At 35.5% G+C, this 18,246-nt stretch overlaps 1 long non-coding RNA gene across 1 annotated transcript; it reads right to left on the bottom strand.

Moving 5' to 3' along the window:
* Nucleotides 1-2,181: 2,181 nt before the first annotated feature.
* LOC118160664 lies at nucleotides 2,182-5,563 on the bottom strand. Its single transcript, XR_004747617.1, has 3 exons — nucleotides 5,374-5,563; nucleotides 5,076-5,210; nucleotides 2,182-2,229 (listed from the first exon to the last, which is right to left on the bottom strand). It is a non-coding gene; the product is annotated as an uncharacterized LOC118160664 (long non-coding RNA).
* Between the last annotated feature and the right edge of the window lie 12,683 nt (nucleotides 5,564-18,246).

Here is an 18,246-nt window from a genome sequence, read left to right as displayed (position 1 = left end):
CCTGTGGAGAGTGGGATATTGTAATCCCACTGTGATTAAGAAGATGTATGCTTAGTGCTCTGCAATGAGGATGGATTGTTTACCTTTCCTATTCGGTCTGTAATTAATCACCCAGGTTTGATCTGTGTGATACCAAATTGATTTAGCATCCCACATTGCTTAAGTAGCATGTTGGTTCGTACAATACCTATTGTTTTGTATTAAGAGATGCCTCCGTAGAGCATACTATGATAATTCTTTTCTTACATAACCTCTATTTATTTGGACAGAAAATGGCACTGCTGTGAATAGAAAGAGATAACCAGAGAAAATGTGCCTGAAAAATGACTTTTGAGTTACCATGCCTGCACTGAATAAATCATTGCCTTTTACATGCCTTTATGTACTTTATTTTAAAGTTCTGTAGATAGGAACTATATGAGTCTTAAAGAAAGAAAGTTAAATTTTGCTTTCTGTTTCTGGAGTACTTTGATAGAAATACAAATATCTGGGTTAAGTTACCTCTACCTCTATTTACTATATACCCATTTTGGAATAGTGTGTCTGCCAGAGCAGTGAACAGAAATAATGTCCAAACATGCCTAAACTAAGGTCATGACTGTTGTATTCTGAGCATTCACCTGACTAACATGGTGACCACCACCGTGTTGATGAACTGCTCTTGAGAAGCTATATTGATAGTAATTGAGGGTCACTGGTTGTGTTTGTATCTTGACTACTGGCTTAGACCATGACATGGAACACCATCTCTTCATGAATGGCAAAGGGGTAGAAAGTTACTAGGCTTGAAAAATCTTTAAAGACTGTATTTAACATGTGATCTTTCTGTGTTGTTTAGATCATCTATCATTCAGTACATGCAAGAAAGTTAAGTGGGTTAGAAAGTGAGAGGCACTCAATATTCTTTTACTTTTGTTATCCACTTGGCATGACATAGTGTCTTGAAACTTGACTGGTATCTGATTTAAAGCTGTGTATATAATTATACTACTTCATCCCCAAACAGCAAGGTAATTCTCAAAAAAAACAGTGCTTTGTTCATATGTGCACTTGCTATTTTTCAAATAACTGCAACAATGCAGAATGCTTTTTTTTTTTTTCCCCAAGAAGAAAGAAAAATTCTCTAATAAAAAAGAAATCCTAAAACTCTTTTCTGCCTGCTGCCTTTTTGAAAGCATTAAATGAAGAGCCAGAGCATTAGTCAAATGAAACTATGATGCCTCAGCAGTAAAGTATGATTGTGTTTACCATCTGAGTTTCTTAGTCCAAACACTTATTTGGACACATCTCCCCCATTCCCCTGTCCAGATAATGAATATGCTAGTGTTTCCCAGCTTCTTTTTCTCCCATACTTTGCTTTAAATGCAAAGGTAATTTGTGTTTTCCCCTAAGAGGAATGCAGTTTTGGCAGCGTTGGATCGGGGGAAGGAGAAAGCTGGTCTCCTGTGACATATTGCCTGAGTTTTGTTTCAGAAGTGAGAGGTCTTTGGGTGGTTTGCTGATGCATATATTTTTTCCTTAGTTGAAAATGTAGCAGTAGAATCAGCTATGGACATAAACCATGGGAACAACAGAGATTGAATGATGCATACAATTCTATTCTGAAGAGCTAAATGATATATTTTGAAGAACATCACATTGCTGTCAACTTGTGGGATAATTTCAGTCTGCAGACCCACAAGGGAAGATAGACACCATTCCTTTACACTCATCCATCTTCTATCTGCCTTTGTGCAGTGTCAAAGTGTTTGAAGTAAAACTCCTGAATTGCTCATGAAGTGAAGGCAAGATGTTCACTATGTTGCTATTATATTGACATTTGCAAGTATAAAACAAGAACCTTGTACTGGCACTATTTTTTCATCAGTTATAATGGAAAAAATAAAATGTTTTTCTAACTGAAATGAGACTTTCAAGTAGACTTTGAAACACGGAATTTCAGAAGTAGGGGATTACACTGATATTAAAAGAATGAAGACAGCACAATATTAAAATTTATATGGAAATGTTAAGCCTAGTGCCAAACATCTGCAGAGTCACTCATTGTGTTAAGAAACCTGCTACATTTTTCAGAATGATGTAAATTTGAAGACCTGATAGCACAGTTACACTTGCCTAGATGATTTGAACTATTATTTTCATTATCCAGAAGTAAACTAAGGCACTTTTTTTTTTTTTTTTTAGGAAACTAGTATGTACTAAAGCTGTGGGTAGATTTTAAAACAGGGTCTTCAAAAGAAACACAGTAATAGGATAAGTCAATGACTAACAGTTTTCTGAATCCTTAATGGAGAACCAGTGTATTTTTGTCATCTTGTTCATTTTCATGTTCTCTTTTCTTATACTTTTTAAATTTCCTTGGCCCTTCAGGAAAGAGTGGGAAATTATTTTCCTTCCCACTGAGTCCAGAGAGACACCTGATTCTTATCTCATTGCAATTTAGAAGCTGGTTGTGCTAGAAGGTGTGCTAACAAATGTCTCGGAAATCCCTTATGTGAATCATGCTATTGTTGGCATACAGCTATTTTACAGGGCAGTAGAACTGTTGCTGCTGCTTGAGAATGTTAAGCATTTGACCTGAATCACTGAGGATTCTCCCTAAAGTTTTTGATGATGCAAGGCCCCTTCATTCTCATCCTTGTACTGGCCATTACTTTGACTAGAGAAGGCAGCCCAAGGCTGTAACATACATTTCCCATGTCCCTGCACTGTATTAAAAAGATGTATCAGATCAGCTTTGATCTGTTAGAAGGCTAGGTGCTGAGGCTCAACACAGAAGGGTGAATAAAGAATTTGTTCGGGGATATGTACAGCCCACCTATCACTCCGTCTTTGTCATTGACAACAACAGCACTGTAGTTGAAAAGGAATGGAAATTTCCTGAGCAAAAATGGATTGTGTTTATTTTTTTTTTATATATATATTTTTTTTAACCAGTTATAATGAAAGTGCCTATTTGGCCATCTACTTTAGAGCCTTCATCTTCAGTGGCTTGTTTCTCTTCTTAAAGCTCTGGCATAGGGAAAGAGGCTGAAAAACAAAACAAAAAAACAATGGAGAAGACAGAGGACTGTGCATCATGAAGAAATCAGTCTGAACAGCAGAATAAAGGCACATTTCAAAATGTGGTCCTATAGAACTTGCGCATGTGTGCACTTTTGTGTGTGCATGTGACAGGATGGGGAGTGGGTTGAATGGAAAAGGGACTCCTTTGAAGCCCCACAGTAAACATGTACCTTTCTGACATGTAGTCGGTAGAAGGAAACAGAGAATTGGAACTGGACACTAAATTGGATTCTCTGAAATGCACTCCAGAGATTTCTTTTCTTCTCCTTTGAACACGAAACCCAAACTTCCAATTTCAGTGCCTAAAATTAGGCTATATAAATCCTGACTTCAGATATTGAAATCTCCATTTTTAGAAGCACTATCTTTCTCAAAATGTTAGACTTGAAATATTAGGTATACCCGGTGCATTCACAAACAAAACTGACTGATCTGTACAATTCCCTGGGAGCCAGGAATGAACAGATTTTCCCATTAAAAAATCATTTTTTCTTTCTTTGCACATACCTTTAATGGGTAGCTTTGTTCATGTATATACACAAGAACTCACTTGCAGACTGAATGCTTGTGTAGAATTTCATAGCCTAAAAATACTTCTTCCACAGAGTTATGAATATTTGAAAATGTATCTCTATCACTGAGGTGAACTTTTATTCCATGCATTGCCCTGATGATCAGCAATTGCTGTTGTGCAATGGAAATAGCATTTTTCCCCTGCAATGCTACCAACCAGAAATAATTTAATATGTTATAAAGGGACTGAGGTATCTCAGATACTTGGAGGTGTTTTCCAGGAACCACTTCAATTTTACAGCAATTGTAATGTCATTTCCAGGAGCACCTTTCCTTTTGAGCACAAGGACTGCAGTACTTATACTGATCAAGTAAGTTTGACAGCTGATAAATACTTAGACACAAATATATGTTTGCCTAGCCCACTAGATATTGTGTATGTATCCAGAGGTATCAAATGAAGACCCCTAACTCATCTACTATTAATACAACACTCCTAGTACTTAACATTATTTTCTCACGTTTTCTCAGAAGTGAAGATGTTACAGAACTGAAAGGCTCATGAAATCAAACAGTTCATCTTCCCACCAATACAGGAGTGTTCTGTATTGTATAGTATTATAGTATATTTTCTGGTGCTTGATCTGTGTAGTGTTTGAACTTTCCTAAGAAATAACATTGGGACTTTGAATTTGGGAGACTATCAGCTACATAACATATTTCACTATCCAAAAACATATATGATTAATATTTTACTTAAATGTTCATATACATATGAAATTACTAATCTTTTTATTTTTTATTTTTTTTTAATTTTTCATCTGTAGGGGTAGAAGTAGCAGTGTAGAAATCACTATTTGCAAATTGCAATAAATAGGAAATATTTGTAATATTTTTAGTGTTATTCAACATGAAATACTTTAAGGTTCTTAACAACCTTAAGCTCTATAAAACCTCTTACTATCATTAAGATTTTGTGCTGTAATGTAAATATATTATTGTTGACTCATAATTTCATTTGAAATGCTTTTGTATAGCTAACAAAACCCACTTACCTCTACTTACACATATCTTTTGCCACATTTACAGAAAAAAAATATTTATATATTTACAGAAGAAGGGAAAAGGGAAGAGGAAGTTAAACTTGTCACTTTAATTTTAGATCTGAGTAACAATATACAAATATATTTTATATAAGTATAGTTAATCTTTACATCTTTCTGTGAAATCATTCTCCTATATGCCTGCCACTGTTTCATGGTATCTAGATCTTTCTCAGGTTTTTATTTCAGTGTAGGATCAATTATATTTAGTTGGTGTTGGAAATTTTTAACTTCATTTTTGCCCTTTCACATATTTTGTTTCTTCTATATTCCTTCTGTTTCAGAGGAGTCTTTCTGAATTAGGACATATGACATGAATCTTCTATATTTTTCTGTAATGATGTTCATAATTTCATAACTTTGGATTGGAAAAAAAACAAGCACAGTGCTTACCATTTTCTGTTCTACAGACAGTTCTGCATGGTTCAGGTCTCCTTTCGAAACAGTAGAACAAACTATTTCCAGGAAATTCAGTAGAGCAGTTCACCTTAACTAAAGTAAGTGCAGCAGCTTCAATTACTACTAAAGCTAAAGCAAAACAGAATTAGAATAGTTTCAGAAGTGGAATTTGGCAGGTTGGTTAAACTGGTAATTGAGCTTAAAGGTGAACTGTGAGGGGAAAAATGGTGCTCTCTACTGCTTATTTTTTATAATAAAGAAAAAAAAAGGAAAAATAAACTTTCTTTCATACCTTCGTTTTCTCCTTTCTCAGGTAACGGAATTACTTCTCACTACTTTCTTGGGGATAGCAGGAAAAAAATCCTTGGAGAATTTGTACCACGCTGGCTTATGAAGCTTCATAAAGCTGTAATGTGAGCATTGAAATTCTGGTCAGTGACAATCTTAAACTATTATTCTGCAAATGTGTTGCTATAGGTAGGCAGTCAGACCTAGTGTTCTACTGTCTGTGACCCATGCTGGGCTTACTCAGATGAGAAATGGTGATGTTATTCAGGTGGCTGGACCAATCATCACCCCCTACGCAAAAGTTACCACCACTGACCTGAGGGTTCTGAGCGCTCTTGCTTTATTTTAATGCCAAGGATAATAGGTTATTGTAAACTGCCCCTGCCTTAGAAATGATTTCACTATATATGATTCATCTGTAATGATAATTCCATATCTATTGACAGGTTATTTAAGTTACAGTCAGAGCACAGTATAATTTTTGTGTGACTATTAACTCCAATATGCAGTGGATGCAATAAAAAAAAATAAAAATCTGAGAATATGTTGCAGGACTATGCTCCTTTAGCGTTCCCTCTGCTTAAAATGATCTGAACAATCCATGTTTACTGTCATGGATATTCACAGAAAGAAAAAATTAAGTTGCTGCACCTGAGAGTATTTCTGGATATTTTATGCACTTTTTCTGTAACATGGAAGATTCCTTCATATTCATGCACTTAGTTTGAACGAAATGTCAGAAAAAAAAAAAAAGAAAAAGAAAAAGAAAAAAAGTAATTATCAAATCAAATCCTTGCACCAGAATGTTATCTGGGAGAAATTTAGTAGGATCTGTACTTCAGAAAAAGTATTATTGACTTGGAGTGTGCAAATGTTGCCTGCTGAATTGTGTGTTCCTTAGTTTTGGATATGGGTATTTCATAAGATACCCAATACCTGTGAGACTCACAGGGTAGTCCATGATTAATAGTCTTAAATGCTACTTTTGGCACAGGCTATTGATTCAGCAAGACAATCAAAAGTTACAGCATGTGCATAAAGAAAGGTCAGTTTTACACTAATTTTACTATTGCTCACTGTCACTCTGGAAACCATTCATGGCGGAGGCCTTCAGGTGCTAATAGAAGAGAGAAGAGGCAATTTTAGTATCTTGTGGGTCACCTCCTTTATGGTGATCTTTACTTGAACTCATAGATTTTCATGTTCAAAATAAATAGCTTTTTTCATAGAAGGCTGCACAGCCATGCAGAAATGTCAGCAGTTTTACTGTGGCTTTTCCTATCCATGTTGGTTACATACATTATGAGGAAGAAAACCTGTTGAATTACCTATGAATATAAATATTTGCAGGAATAACTCCCTAACAGAGCTATCCTGTTCCTGGTGCCAGGGCTGTGAGGGCACAAATGAGCCTGACTGTCCTTGCCCAGGCACCCAGGGCTCCCCCAGCCTACCCATAGCCCAGGACCCTATGTGAACTGCTGCCCCAGCAAGGCTGAAGCAGCGCCACTCTCTAGCTCCTCATAGCCCTGCCATGGGCACTGCTGAGCTAGACCCACCTGCAGGCCCATGTCCTGGCCTTGGCTTGTCCTGTTTCCCAGGGATGTGCCTGAAGCTCTATTCTGGGACTATCCCAGTGCTGTGCCCCTGGCTGGTGGAATGGGCCCTGGCTGCCCAGCCCTGCCCAGATGACCCTTTGGCCCCACAGTGCTGAGTCCCAGGGCAGCCCCTGGGCCATGTTGTATCCTGACAGCTGGGTATTGCCATCATGACACCAACCCACATAAAAGAAGCCTACAGAATATATTTATTCTAACAGTGCCGAGGTTTGTTTGTTTGTCTGAGGGCATGTGGTGTTGGCACTGCTGAGGTTTGTACACTTCAGCTGCCTCAGCTGAAAGGTGGTAGCTGTGCCAAAGTGTCATTTGGGAATTTTACCTCTTGTTTCTGCTTTCACCAAACCATGTGGTGGTGTTGTCTGGAAGAGTGCTATATATCTCAGACCGAAACTGCACCATGAAATGTGCTGCACAATAATAATAAAATGAAATTCATTATTATTATTATTATTATGCATTAATATCAATGTTATGGTCTAGTTCTTGCTAGATATTAATGCTGGATGCTCCTGAAGAAGGCAATTAAAAAAACAAACAAACAAACAAACACTATCAATGAATACCTAATGCAGTAATGTCCTTTCAGCTCAAGAGGAAATCAGCTGGTGAGTTCTCTGGTAATGGTGTTAAAAGGGAATTATGAGCTGAAGCTTATAACTATCTTTTTAAAGTGCAATAAAACTAACAAAAATAAGGTGGAAGAGAAACTTTTATTTCTCTCAGGCAAACTTCACTAGTTGATGACTGCAATCAGCTACTGGTCTCCCAGCATGCTGTGTTTGTGTTCAGGCAGATCTACGAACAGGCCAATTTGTCTTTAGCTACGGATTTTTTCATTTCAAATCCTCAGGTGCATTACTTTCTTATATCTTCCATTACTTCTATCATAATCTTGGAAAATGAAATACAAGAGAAGGAATCGGAGAAAGCAGGATAGACAGAAGGAGACATGTCGAGACAGATTTATAGATAACACAGTATTGGAAGTTCTACTGACTATTTCTGTGAGAAATCTATGCTACACACTGAAAAGGAAACATCAGAAGTACTAGATAGGGAAATCCTGCTTTTCAGACACTTAAAACCTTTCTGTAGTGTTGCTGTTCAAAATGTCCCGTTTTTCCCTTCTGCCTAAAAAGGACTCTCCCTTAAAAGGCACTGGTAAGTCTAGCCCTCCTCTTCCACGTGATAGTCCTGGAAAGTCCTATGAACCATTGGGTAGGCTCTAGGCAATTCTGTGATTGAAATGCAATTAGTATTTGGGAATCAGAAAGAAAGTCTGTCATCTGACATGTCAGCCTTCATCTGTAGAAAAGCATTTTGATGCTTGATTTGATGATCATTGTACTTGACATTTTGACTCAACAGGTAAAGATTAAAGACAGATGTGTGTTCAGGCACAGAAAAAAAATGCTGTTAGAATATTTTAGAGATATTTAGTACTCTGTTCTAGTTCTTAATGGCTTTGTTTAGCACATTATGGACATTGCTAATATTCAGCCTGTTCTCAGTGAAACAGGATAGGTGTTTCCTGTCTTTCAAAGAAGAAAAAAGCTGCAAAATTTATTTTTACTGTAACATATGAAATCAGCAAACAAAATCACAAGGCTATATAGCACCAATATGCAATATCTGTTGTGATTCTTGGCAATTTGTCAGTGCTAAAAGGATGAAGTAGGGAGAAACATTAGGCATCACATGGACATATTTGAAAGTGACTGCAGTCATTGTGGTAGTGTTCTTGCTCTTTTAGTGCAAGTTCGCAGAATTAAAAGGTGAGCTCTAAGAGCCTACCAAAGTCGGGCATTTGACAGGTGAGATACTCTACCCTACCAATATGCTACAGCCTAAATATAAAGCTAATATGATTAATATCCATATAGCTTTTCTAGAGACATGTAGATGCTTTTACAAAAAGCCTCTGATCATGTATAAATATGCTGATTAGTGGGATATACTAACTGCTCACAAAAGCATTACTAAAGCTATAAAGCCAAAGAAAGTTAGGCCTTGAATATTGTAAGTGTTCATACACTTTCTGCTTGGCTTTTACTTCCAATTGCTTTTCACATTTTAATTTAATAGGAGGGAGGAAAATGGAAGCTGTCATTAATAGGAACATGCTTAGTGTGAGGATATACTTTTTTATATACATGCATAAATGAGGTAGGTAACAATTGGAAATATGATGAGCTACCTCTGGAAGGAAACTGTTTTATCCTGTGCTTAGCTGACCTGTTAAACAGGCTGGATTATTACCACCTATTATACTGTGTGAGGTTTGCAAACTTATTTTCCCAAGCAGACCGCTTCTGATACAGCCAATATTTTATGCCACAATTTTGTAGCATTCAGCCTGGAAAATTCAACAGCTAAAGTGATAATAAGTCTTCAGTTACAATCTTGGTGTGTTTCATCCTTGCAACAGGAAAAACAAACAAACAAAAACATCTCTTTCTCTCATTGAAAATATGTGGTTGGTTTATCTGAACCAAAATACAAAATGCATGCGTATATGTGTAGGAGCCAGGACAAAGTCCACTTGAGCTGGAAAGCAAGAAAGGCAAATAGATTTTCTTCCCCCGAGACTGTTTTAAAGACTGTGGGGACAAGAACCTAAAACATTTCCTTAGTTATCTTTCAGCTATGGAGAGTCATATATTTAGAAACTCCTGGAAATATAGCTGTTTCCCTGACCTGAAGTATGACCTGTTCATGTAATTTTAAGCATCACAGTGATTCCACAAAAAAAATTGACCTACTATGGTAGAATTTTAGGATTATGATTAGCGTTTGCTATACAAACAGTCTGTAGAAGACAGGATGGCTATTATAACTTTAAAATTTCTGCAACTGTAAAACTGCTTTTGTGAGGTTCCTGACGTAAATTTTAAAGTGTACAATAACTACAGAGCTACGATAAATTATATTAGTCAAAGGCTACTGCTTGGATAAAACTTGAAAGGAGGAAAAGAACAGTTCTAGTAAATTGCCTTAATATTCCTGTCACAAATGGACAAACTATTTATTAGGGGATGAAATAACAAATATGTAACAGAGATCTGAATTCTGCGATATTTTTATTTATTTTTAAATACCATTGATTACTTCCTTAAATTCAGGAAAATACTGCTGTGAATGAAGTTAAATGTGTATGTGTAAATCACTCAAGCTTTGAATCCAGTCATATGGATAGTTACTTATGTGTGGGTTGCAACCTTTGATTCTCTCCTGATTTTACACTTATGCTTGACAATAACATTGTAGGCTTCAGAATGAAATTATTAAAGACTGTAAAGTTTTGATCTAGATTTCTTTTCACTCTGAAATGCTCTGCAACATTAAGAAAACTAATCTTAACCCTGGATTTTAAAAGTAAAATTTCTAATATTAATTTATTTGTGTTGAACAGATGAGTGACTGTATAAGAAGCATTCCTCATGGGGTGATTGGAGAGCTGATGATGTTTAACATCTTCATCAGTTAGATCGCTGACAGGATGGAGCATACTATCATCAAGTTCACAAGATGCAAAATTAGTGTGAGTAGTCAGTACAATGCAAGGCAAGGCTGCAATTCAGAGGAATTTTGACTAGCTTGGAGGAACAGGCTGACGCCTTATGATGACCAGCAAAGATAGATATTAATTAATAGCTTGATTTATAACTATTTATGGCATAATTCTATTCTGAGAATAAATTCTCTATTCCATTTAATTGGAAATTCAATAGTTATGTGTAGAAATTCCATCTCTCAGATATTTATAAGGACAAACTTAGAGCTATGTAAGAACTTGACCTCTCATTTGTAAAATATCATATTTTTAAAAGATTTATACAAACGAACATAAGGTTTTTATTTTTTGTCTAAAAGATAATCATGAGCAATAAGCAGCTTGATTTACAAAACAAGCAAACAAACAAACAAATCCAACCAAACAAACAAAAACAAATTTACCAGACTCACTGGCTTTACAGATTTTCTAACTTTTTGAGTGAAGGGAAATGACAGATGCACTGTAGTTCAATTTTAATAAAGCTTTCAGATCTCCTGGAAAATCTCACCCTTAGATCAATTTGTAGATACTGGGGTATGAATACTGATAAATGGTTTGAAAAGAGGCTGTAGAATATTAGATGGGGATTTTTGAGAAGCAGCAAATAATAAGGTACCAAGGTAGATTCTAAAGGGCTACCCAGAAGACCTCCCAAGTCTACATATCTTCAGTAGTTCAGAGGTAGAAGTCAGCAGCAGAGAGTGCAATGCTCAGATGAAATTTAATCATGATGGGCTGTGAAAGGTAAGGAGTTATATTGATTTGACAGTCTGACGACAGAAATATAAAAGTTGATAATACAATTGAGCAGCAAACAAATAAATCAGGCTAAATTAATTTCGACATGCATGTTCATTTCACAGCTCAGGAAGGTAAGAAGAGTCTGTATATAGATGGTCTAATGCTATTCATGTGGAACGTTGCCTAGAGGTCTGGACATGACATTAACAAAGACATTGACAATTTGAAGGGCATTCAAAGAAAGACAACAACAATTAGGACAAGGTGACAGAAATTGATTTATAATGAATTATTAATGGAGTTAAATATTTTTGTTTTCAGTATCAGCTACAGAAAAAAAAGATTAATATTTGAACTGGAAACATAATCCTGAAATAAGAACTCCTTCAAAATCATAGAAATTTATAGCTAATTTCAAGACTGAATTTTATGACTTAACTTGTCTCTAGTCCTGAAGAGGTACACACGACGGAGAAGAATTATTTATTGAAGATTTGTTTTTCTCTCTTTTTTTTTTTTTTTTCAAACAAAATTTTTAATTTATATTTATGAACATAGGACTATGTGGATGCAAACAAAAAAAAATGCTAATATGAGGTGAATTAGAGGGAACTACAAATTGAATTATGTGGATTCAAAAGTGTAATCTTTGTTAGTTACAGTTGTGAGCACAAACAAATTGCTTAGAAGTGTAGCAGGTGAAATCTTATTTTTAATTTACATAAGCAAACACTTTAGAAGATTGCCTCCACCAGATGTGTGAAGTTTAGTCTCCTCTAAGATTAAATAAAATGCAAATATAGCCAGCTTTCATCACATTCAGTAAACATTAAAATTAAGATAGCAGGAGCAGAAAAAATAGAATATTTATATTTTTGAGCACCTTCATTTTCAACCTGAAGATGAGTGGTATCACACCATCATGTGTCCTGCTTCAAAGGCTTTAAAATATAAAGAAGTATGGTAACTCTCAAGTTTAACTGAAATATGTTCTCCCTTGAGGATTCAATCACCAGTTGATTTAATGTTGCCTATTTAATCATATTATAAACTACTTCAGCAAGATGCTTGTGTAATTGCCTTCTTAGCAGAAAAGGATAAAAAGCATACCTTGCAATTTTGGTTGTGTTAAACAGAATATTACAGTCCTGTGAACACCAAAAGATTTGTCAGCATTTCCATTATCAATCCCTATGTTCAGAGATTAAAAGCATGCCCAATAAATGTGTTGTACTAGCTGGAAATTCCCATAGAAAGTCTCATTCTGGAAGCAAGCTTCCTCACCTCCACCTCCTCTACATCCCAAGTTATTTCTCTTAATTTATTCTGCATTTTTATTTACTTATTTATTTCCAGTGGGCTTCCAGACTTTCCAGTCCATTTACTTGGACACTACCACATTCTTTGCTCAGTGGCTTCTGTTGTCATAGCTGTGCGATTTCATCCTCACTTAATGCTATCAGGAAAGAAAATTGTCAGGTAAATTAAAAAAAAACATTGCATTCATAAAAGGAATAGTGTATGATGATAAGGGAACATGGATAGGCTAAGAGCTTTATTCTGGTTTTCTGAATCCAAAGTCTGATCTCCTTCTCAAAAGATGGAGCCGTTGAAACAATTTTTGTAATAAGTTACATCATGAAACTAACCTCTGCAGCCTGCAAGCCAATAGAACATATGGCCTATTGAATTTAATAGGAGTCTTGAAGCTGAAAAAACTACACAGAGCTTTGAAAATTTACCGCTATATTCCTGACTTCTATTCATAAAAGAAAAAGTTAGAATTAAAGTTAATTCTCCAGTATGCATATGTCTGTAAGAATCCTTCAGTAATGCACAGTTTTTAAGTTAAAAGACTTGTAAGTCCAAAGTCTGCAAGCCAGCAAAGAAAACAATTGCTTACAAACCTGATTCAGAAATCTGCTCAGTAGCCAAAAACACCTGCTTTATATGCTGTGTGCTCTTTTTGCTTCAGACAAAGACAGTCCCACACTGAAGAGCTATAAACTCCAAAATGAAACAAAACAGTTGTAGTCTGAGAAGGTCTGTGAAAAGGCAAAGTGCACACGTGCTGTAATTATTGCAATAAGTAATTATTGCAATAAATGCGTTGTTTAGGATGGTAAAATATAAATTCTGCAGTGGGTGATTAAACAGGCAGAGGACGTCTACAAACAACATAAGGATTGTGGCCTTCCACACAGGCTGTGAAGAGTTGAGAAAAAGTGTTTCTATAAACCAAGGCTTTTTTCTCTCACATTTCCCAACACAAAAGATATCCTGCATTTAACCCTACAGGTTTCAAATGTCTTACCACAGGCATCATAGCTGTCAGGTAGTGCATTAATAAAGAAGGATTTAAAATACCCATGTCTTGGGTTATGTAAGGCATGGGTGTAGTTCTTGCCCTTTTTTTTTTTTTTTTTTTTTTTTTTCTTTTTTCCCTTTGCTTGTAGAAGGTCCTTTTGAAAAGGCCTCAAATGAAAGTAAAAAGTAAATAAAATAAATGGTCTAATTAAGTTTATGAATTACTTCTTCAGAAGTCAGCATATTTAAACTTGTGGAAAGGCTGTGTCAATAAGTGCATTTAAGGATAAGCAGAATACAATCCAATTATTAGCCAAGGAAAGCACTTTATTATTCTGACTGCTCACTTCAGTTTTCAATTATTTTACATTTAAAATCAAAAGATGCCTAGTTTTACTCATCTATCCATGCTGGTGACTTGGTGTGTTGAGAGAGTGAGAGGGATAAGTGTGTTCTAAAGTCTGTGGGAAGCTGGTAGTCAAAGTTACTGTTTGTATTAGCATTACTGAGAAACACAGATATAAATTTCTGCATGTTGAGATAATATGAGCTTAACAGGAGAGAGAGAGAGAGTAGTAGTTTACTGAGCTCTGCATGTATTCTTCCTCAATTCATGTACCCCAGAGGATTTTGCTTCCATTTTGCAAGTAATTTTTTTTCCCATTAAAAGCTTTTAAAATTTTTGATTTTGAAAAGCTAACACTTTCTTTTTGTTTGCCTGCTACTTAGTCACTTGGAATTTAATTTCCCAATACTGAATTTTCTCTCAAGGTACCATATCTTTCCTCTCCTCCTCATCCTAACTCTAAAGATTATTAGGTTTACATTTTTTGTTGTTGTTGTTTTAGGGAAAGAATATATCAAGTGCTTTTAAACGATGCATAGTGGAAACTAATCCCACTCTTCTGAGTGCTATAAGAGGGATTTCAGCTGTGGATACTTTAACGTTGACTTGGATATCAAACACTTCAGAAGTTTATTTAAATGTGTATTATTTCTCCACTGTGAAATAGATTATTTTTCCAGATATTTAAAAACTGAATGTACTATCAATATGTAATTTTCAGAGTTTTCCCTAAACCTAATTGGAAAAGGAAATAAATCACTCACCAATTAATTTTTAAGTTAAAAAAATAATATTTGCAAGTTCTTTAGAGCAGGAAGCAAATTTTTGCGTTTGTAACACCTTCTTTATTAGGGCCTTTGGGTATTATAGCAAGATAAATACAAAAAGATAATGTGAGGCATGACAGCATTTTGCTGGAGGCAACTACATATTATTGCTGTGGAAGGAGGATTTATGAAAAAATGGAAGCATGTATTCATCCTGTATTTTAAAATAAAGTTTTAGTAGTGAATTTTCAAGTGCATATTCATTAAAACCTAGCAAGTGCTGGAGTTATGCATATAGATTTTGCAAAGAGAGAATAAATTAATTGATTTGTTCCTTTTTTTAGGTCCCTGTTTTCTCTTTGTCTGTTGTCTGCTTGAAAAGGTAGAGTCACAAGTTTGTAAGTACAAAGGAAAAAATAAAATGTTGCCTCTAGAGCTCTCATCAAAGACTTGCTCACACCAAATATTCTAATGAGAGATAAATGAACAATGATTTAAAACATGATAACAAATATGCGATCAACTAAGGGCAGCATAAATCAATAATTGCACTCAAGCTCTGTAGAAATTATATCATCCTATATTCTAGCAGGAGACAATTTGCTGCAGTATTTTGTGAACAGAGCTATCCTGTGGGATCAGGCTGCAGAGGACATTTCAGTGGGAGGTAGAGAGCAGTAGGAAGAGCAGTATGATTCATGTTCAGCATCTCAAGTGGAGGATAGAGCACAAGGATTGAATAATGAAACAAAGACGAGATATTCAGCATGCCAGGAAGGTTTCTGTTAGAGAGCTGTTAGAATTATTTAAAAAGGTTAGTCTATGAATAAACATGCTTCATCAAGGTCTCTTACACATGCAAAGGGAGATGCTAATGAATAATAAAAGAGTAATGGGGACTGGCGAAGAAATTAATGTTAATCTTATCCAAAGCAGATACAAATTAATATTGGAGAAACATTTTTGTAATCACTTCTCAAGGCAAAAATTCAATTAATGTGACTGAATCAATATTTCAAATCTCAGTCCCTTGAAAGTATACTTGTCTCTCTTCATATCAGCATGCTCTCCTGTGTGATCAGCCTGTACTATTCAAGTCAGTACTCAGGGAGATTTCTTAATGGTCTGTTTTTGAGAAATTTGGTCCAGTTCTATAAACCACAGTGCTGTATTTTAAGCTCGCCTCAGGGTATGTTTCTGTTAGGAAAGCTCAGTTTACATAGGGTAATTACTGTATAGAAAATAGATATCTGAGCCAAGAAATGTTTTGCCTTGAGCTTCATTCAGGGTCTTTACTTTTAATTCTTTTACCCCCAAAGATTAGCTAGTATCCTCTCCTCAGACAGGATATGTCAGTATATAAGACATTACACTTCAGATTATATATGGAAAACACCTTTTATAATAGTGAAATAAACCCCTAAAATAAAACAGGAAAATGCAGAATAAAACAAAACAGTATGAAAGGTGACTCTTCAGAAGAAACAACTCTACTTGCCTCAACTTACTGCAGCATGGGCATCTTTGTGTATCTTTGATAGGCAATCTCCCTTCTTGTGTATAACTGAACTTGAACAGCAAAGATATCTTCACAAAGATCACAGGAATTATGACCTTACTGGTTCTCTTCAAAAAATAATACAATGTATCACAAAATGATTCCTGGCTTTCCATTATTTTGTCTTTTCTCTCCTCATTGGTAAAGCCACTAGATAAGTTTTTCAAGCAGTAAGTGATCTTTCTTCTATTCTGTACAATATAAATGCCTGTCATATTTTGTTTAAGGTGTCAGAGAACTGGGAAAAGTTTATGAAACTAAATGGACTCCTCGAATAATAGTTTTGCAGCCCTGGTAGATTGTGTTGTTTATGTTGTGATGCCTTGACAGGTTTATACAGTCAGAGGTTCTAAAGCCACCATCCCATGATAGATTGGAGCAGCTTGAAGCATGGTGCAGTTGAAAAATAGCCTTGTGGACTCTTGTTTTCAAAACCAACTGGTGACCTGCTCAGAATCATCCTATTAAAACAACTGCATGGACAATCTCACTTCTGTACTTTTAATAGCTAGGATATCATTCCCATAATGAAAGAAACATGAAATGGTTTCCACTGCTGAATGAGTTCCCTAGAGATTCTGGGATTTGTCTCATTATTTAAAGCTTTTCCATCACCATTGCAATGCCTTTTCTCATCTTTGCTTCTCATCTGAGTGGAGAAATTTCTGTCAACAGCTTTAGTCTGACTAAACTGGCATAACGCTGAAAGGAGAATATGCAATATATAAGATTTCTTTTTTTTTTTTTTCTTTTTTCTTTTTTTTTTTTCCATTTATGTAGAAAATTATACACAGTGTCCCTGCTTTAAAAAGGATTACTATACGATGTGGACAGCATTCTGCTCTCTCATTAGAAGAGACAGAATACAATTTTATTTCTCTAAATAAGGCTGGGTTAGGCAAGGAGATCAGTAATTTCAATGCTGCTGCATTCACAATGGAAAAGAAATCATCACTTGTGCATTCTTATCAGAAGCCTTAGGTAACTTCAGATTTCAGTACTGATCAGAATAACTCCTTGCATTCTGTAACCTACCACATGCCTCAATAATTTTATATGCAGGAAGGAATAGCAAAATAATGAAAGAAAATATTATTAAAGTAGTACTATTGAGAGGGAAACAAAAAGGAAAAAAAAAAAAAAAGAAAGGAAAAAAAAAGTGAATTTGGGAACAAAGCTTCCCCAGATATGTCCTTAATTTCCCTCTTTCTCTTTCTCCCTTTCTAGCATAGTTTTTGAACAGCTTACAGGCCATGTATGATATAGATTTTACTTCAGCATATTCTAGAGACTAGGAATTTATTTTGGAAACTGCTTCTGGAGATCTGTGGCTAAATGTAGCTGAGCCAAGAAGGATCCCCAGGCTCAGAAACAAGTCATAACCAGTGAATTTCCTTTGCAAATGTCTAGACTATCTAAGCTATCACATGCATCTTCTGCCCTTTCCAGATTTTTGTACTTCTGTAGAACTTATGGTAGGTATGAGGTTGTGTTTTTGTGTCTATGGCAGGCTATGGCAATAGGATTGTGTATTTTCCATCCATAGTAGAACCTAAAAGTTATGTTGGCAGATTCATTTTCCATGGACCACAACATAAAATAGGCAACTAAATTACATGCTAAAATCACATGTCCCAGAAAAACAAACAAACAAACAAAACAAAACAAAAACAAAACAAAACAAAACAAACAACAACAAAAAAAAACTTTAGTTTTCTATTGGGTCCTTCCCTTACATTTCTGATTTATGGATTCAGGTGTAAACCCTGGATGATATGCCTTGCCATGTAGTGAATGGAACAGAAAGGAAAATGGTTCCCTCATATCCTCTGTCACCAGGAACAGGTGCAAGCAGAGCAATCACAAAGGATCTACACAGATAGAAATGGAATGGGAAAGGAAAGAAAGAATATTATAATTCAAATATTTTTTTTCCATGTAAAACAGATGCAACCATTGGCCTTTAGCAATTGCTGTAAAATT

Source organism: Oxyura jamaicensis, chromosome 1 (assembly GCF_011077185.1).
Source record: "Oxyura jamaicensis isolate SHBP4307 breed ruddy duck chromosome 1, BPBGC_Ojam_1.0, whole genome shotgun sequence".
Lineage (NCBI taxonomy): Eukaryota > Metazoa > Chordata > Aves > Anseriformes > Anatidae > Oxyura > Oxyura jamaicensis.
This window is presented reverse-complemented; position numbering and strand designations above follow the sequence as displayed.